This window comes from Octopus bimaculoides, chromosome 1, assembly GCF_001194135.2.
Source record: "Octopus bimaculoides isolate UCB-OBI-ISO-001 chromosome 1, ASM119413v2, whole genome shotgun sequence".
NCBI lineage: Eukaryota > Metazoa > Mollusca > Cephalopoda > Octopoda > Octopodidae > Octopus > Octopus bimaculoides.
This window is the reverse complement of record NC_068981.1, coordinates 184,675,551-184,680,694: the sequence shown is the minus strand read 5'-3', so window position 1 is coordinate 184,680,694 and position 5,144 is coordinate 184,675,551. Positions and strand designations below refer to the sequence as shown.

The 5,144-nt window shown below is 37.4% G+C and overlaps 2 non-coding genes across 2 annotated transcripts; both read right to left on the bottom strand.

The window, feature by feature from the left end:
- Positions 1–1,883: 1,883 nt before the first annotated feature.
- On the bottom strand, positions 1,884–1,955 carry Trnah-gug (transfer RNA histidin (anticodon GUG)). Its single transcript has one exon. It is a non-coding gene; the product is annotated as a tRNA-His (tRNA).
- Positions 1,956–3,921: 1,966 nt separating this feature from the next.
- Trnah-gug (transfer RNA histidin (anticodon GUG)) lies at positions 3,922–3,993 on the bottom strand. The gene has a single exon. It is a non-coding gene; the product is annotated as a tRNA-His (tRNA).
- Between the last annotated feature and the right edge of the window lie 1,151 nt (positions 3,994–5,144).

Sequence of the window (5,144 nt, the reverse complement as noted above, 5' to 3'; positions counted from 1 at the left end):
TAGTTTGTTTACAGGGCGTGAACAGTCAATTACTGCATTGGAATACCTAACATTATTAGAGATACGTTTAATTCCCAGCGTGAAGGAACAATTTTCTATAGGAAACAAAAACAAGGTAATTTATCGACAAAGCAATATTCCGCCCCACAATGCAAAAGCAGAGGCATGCTCGCGACTAGCAAAACTTCCGAATCTAAAATTATATATAAAAGTAATACAAATAACTTAAACAGATATCGCTGCCATATCACATCGCACTTTATTAAGAAAATCAATAAAATATTTAAGAAAATAGACTAGCTGATACTGCCGGATCAGGACTCGAGCCTGGGTTACCACGGCCTCAACGTGGTGGTTCTAACCAGTAGACGATCACGGCTAAGATTCTAGCTAGTGGCTCAGCTTTCGAATTATCTCTATCTAGAATACTGGCCGTAGAATACGATTATTTCCCAGCGTGAATAAATCAATTTCTCGGTCAAAACACAAAATTATTTTTTTCAACGAAGCTGTCCTGTTCATACTGTAAAAACATCTTGAAAATAGTTCGTGAAAAACTCAGTTGATATCGTGTTCTGGAAAAGTCAGAGCTCAATCACGTGGAGAATATTTTAGCATGCATTCGATACGAACTTGTTACAAGAAACTTGCCATCTCTGATGAATTTTGGGAAACTATGAAAAGTAAATGTCGTTGTAATTGATGAAAACGTAATGTAGATATAAATATTATATTCAAATGTTGGCACAATGCCAGCAATTTCGTGGAAGGACATAAGTCGATTGCATTAACCCCACTGCTTAACTGGTAATTATTTTATTGACCTTCTAAAGTAGGAATAATGAAATTCGACCTCGGCAGAATTTGAATGCAGTACGCGAAAGACCTACGATATGTCGCTTAGCCGTTTGCTGCAATTGCGAACAATTCTGCCAGCTTGCAACGACAAACACTAGAAAACTTTGAAATATAAAATTGTATATAAAAGTAATACAGAAAACAGGAAGAGATACAGCTGCGATATCGCATTGCAGTATATCAAGAACATCAATAAAATACGAAACAAAAAGAAAAATGTACGAAGAACAATAATTAACCTTCTTGCTCTGACCAGGACTCGAACCTGAGTTACCACGGCCACAACGTAGAGCTCTAACCACTAGACGATCGTGGTAACTAGACCACTTGCTGCCCGGTGTCTTAAGTTATGTAAGTCTAGAATATTGGTTATAGAATATAACTGCTTCCGAGCGTTGAAAAAGTAGTTTCCTGGACAATAAATATATAGATTTACTTCTGCATCTTCTTAGGTTTTTTTTGGTTTTTTTCGTGGATTTGTAATATTTAATAAGATAATCCTTTCTATGTTAGGCACAAGGCCTGAAATTTTTCTGGGATGGAGCACGTCGATTATATCAATTCCATTGCTCAACTGGTACTTATATTATTGACCCCCAAAAAGAGGAAAAGTAAAATAGTGCTTGGGGAAATTTAAACTCAAAATGGGAAGACAGGCGAAATGCTGCTGATCATTTTGCTGCGCATGCTCACGATTCTTCTAGTTCTCAAGAGTAATATTAAACACCGATTGGAATAAAATTACTTCCGAGCGTCAAGACAGTTTCCTGGAAATAAGAAAATCAAAGTAACGTTTATAGCCACCAAAACATGACTGTTCCTTTGGGATAACTCCCTCTAATTTCAACACCAGGCGCATGCAAAAGCAGAGCGATGCTCGCGAGCAGAAGAACTTCCGAATCTAAAATTATATATAAAAGTAATACAAATAACTTAAATAGATATCGCTGCCATATCACATCGCACTTTATTGAGAAAAATCAATACAATGAGAAAAATATGTATGAAAACAAACTAGCAGACACTGCCGTGACCAGGATTCGAACCTGGGTTACCACGGCCACAACGTGGGGTCCTAACCACTAGACGATCACGGCTAAGAGACCAGCTATTGGTTAAAGTTTTCAGTTATCTATATCTAGAGTATTGGTGAAAGAATACGATTATTTCCCAGCATGATCAATGCAATTTCTCGGACAAAAACACAAAATCATTTTTTCAACCAAGCTGTTCTACTGCTCATACTGTAAAATCATTATGAAAATAGTTCGTGAAAAATTCAGTTAATATCGTGTTCTGAAAAAGTCAGAGCTTAAGTTTGAATCACGTAGAGAATATTTTCGCATGCATTTGCTACGAACTTGTTACAAGAACTTTGCCATCTCTGATGAATTTTGAGAAACTATGAAAAGTGAATGGCGTTGTAATTGGAAACGTAATGTAAATATAAATATTATTTTCAAATGTTGGCACAATGCCAGCAACTTCAGGGAAGGAAGTAAGTCCATCACAGAGTATGGCCGCATAGAGGTCGTAACCGTGCGGTCTGGTGATCTTGTGGCTGTATCATGGTAGGGGTTCACTCCCTTGCTTGCAATATATATCGGATGCAGCTTGCATCAAATAACCAGCTGCAGGATAAGTTCCCATCGGCTTAAAATAACGGTAACGTCGCTTCCTACGGAACAGCCATGTTCAAGTGGCATTAAACATTGCTTTTCTCAGTATAGTTACTGCTTTCATAAGTTATAGAGATTTTCTAATTAGCTTAAAATCAAAGTAATTTTTCAACAAAGCAACACTTCTCCAAACTACAGAAGCAACTGAAAAGTAGATCTTTGAAAATTCCTTGAATATCGTATTTTGGACGTGTCAGAGCTCAGTTTTAATTGCGTGTAGAATATTATGACATGCTCTGGACATGATCTTGTTACAAGAAAATTTACTGTCTCTAATGAATATTGGGAAACTCTGAAACACGAATGAGACAACGGCGATATTTCTTGGTGCAAGAAAATAATAATCCGATAGTTTGCTCACTGGAATGAGTTTTTTTAAGAGTGGAAAGGGATATATTATTCCATATTAAACTAAAGATTTATTTCTGCATGTTCCTGTGAGTGTTTTTTTATGGATTTGTAATACGCAATAAGATAATCCTTTCTATGAAAGACTCAAAGCCTGAAATTTCTCTGGGAGGGAGTAAGTCGATTCTATCAACTCCAGTGCTCAACTGGTACTTATGCCCAAAAGGATGAAAATTAGAATATTCCTCAGCGAAATTTGAACTCAAAATGGGAAGAAGGGCGAAATGTTGCTAAGCACTTTGCCCGCGAGCTAACGATTCTGCCAATTCACCAAGAAGAATATTGGTTTCAAATTTTGGCACAAGGGCAGCAGGTTTGGGGAAGGGGCTAAGTCAGTTGCACCAACCCCAATGATCAACTGCTACTTATTTTTTTTCACCACAAAAACATGAAAGGCAAAGTCGACTTCGGCAGAACTTGTTCACCTAGAAAAATATAAAGCATCCGTTGCACTGTTTTGGCCAAGTATGGTAACGATGAGTCAGACTGGTTTCAGAAATCCTCTGAAGTGGACGAATCAAGATTTGAACATTGTAATGGTACCACAGAACGTTGCCTTCACAGAACCGATAAGAGATACCTCTGTGAGTGGATTTCAACAGCTATGAATCGTAGACGAGGTGGAAACACAGTATGGGATGCATTTTCCTCTGCAGGCGTTAGTTTCTTTACTGGGTATGAACAGTCAATTATTGCATTGGAATACCTAAAATTCTTAGAGATACGATTACTTTCCAGCGTGAAGAAACAATTTCCTGGAGAAAACAAAAGCAAAATAATTTCTCAACAAAGCAATATTCCGGCCCACAATGCAAAATTAGAGACGTGCTTGCACTCAGAAAAACATTGAAATCTAAAATTATATATAAAAATAATACAAATAACTTGAACAGATGTCGCTGCGATATTATATTGCAGTATATTAAGAAAATCAATAAAAAGAGAAAAATATTTATAAAAATTGAATTAGCCGATCTGCCGTGACCAGGATTCGAACCTGGGTTACCACGGCCACAACGTGGGGTCCTAACCACTAGACGATCACGGCCGAGAGACCGGTTGTTGGATTAGGTTTTCAATTATCTATATCTAGAATATTGGCGAAAGAATACGATTATTTCCCAGCGTGAACAATGCAATTTCTCGGACAAAAACACAAAATCATTTTTTCAACGAAGCTGTTCTCCTGCTCATACTGTAAAATCATTATGAAAATAGTTCGAGAAAAACTCAGTTGATACCGTGTTCTGGAAAGTCAGAGCTCAAGTTTGAATCGCGTATAGAATATTTCGCATGCATTCGATACGATCTTGTTACAAGAAATTTGCCATCTCTGATGAATATTGGGAAACTGCGAAATGTGAAAGTAGAAAAAAAGAAAGTCGACCTCGGCTGAATTTGAACGCAGTACTCGAAAGACGGACAAAATACCGCTTAGTATTTTGCTCGGGGTGCCAACCATTGTGCCAGCTCGCAAAGACAAACACTCAGAAAACTTTGAAATATAAAATTATATATAAAAGTAATGCAAACAATGTAAAGAGATATCGCTGCGATATCGCATTGCAGAAAATCAAAAAAATTACGAAACAAAAAAAAATGTACAAGAACAATAATAGACGTTCCTGCCGTGACTAGGATTCGAACCTAGGTTACTACAGCAACAACGTTGGGTCCTAATCACTAGACGACCACGGTAACCAGACCAGCGGCAGCGTAACCGTTTAAATTATGTGCATTTATAATATTGGCAATAGGATAAGATTGCTTCCGAGCGTTGAAAAAATAGTTCCCTGGACAAAACTAAATTAGAGTAATATCTTATTCCATATTAATCTATAGAGTTATTTCTGCATGTCCTTGGTGGTTTCTTCGTGGATTTGTAATTTTTAATAGGATAATCTTTTCTATGAGAAGACAGAAGACCTGAATTTTTTCTGGGATGGAGTAAGTCGATTATATCAATGCCGTTTCTCAACTGGTATTTATTTTATTCAGCCCAATAGGATAAAAAGTAAAATAATCCTCGGCGAAATTTGAACTCAAAAAGGGAAGAAGGGCGAAATGTTGCGAAGTACTTTGCCCGGCGTGCTAACGATTCTGCCAGCTCACCAAGAAAAATATGGGTTTCAAATTTTGGCACAAGGGCAGCAGGTTTGGGGAAGGGGCTAAGCCGATGACATCGACCACAGTGATCAA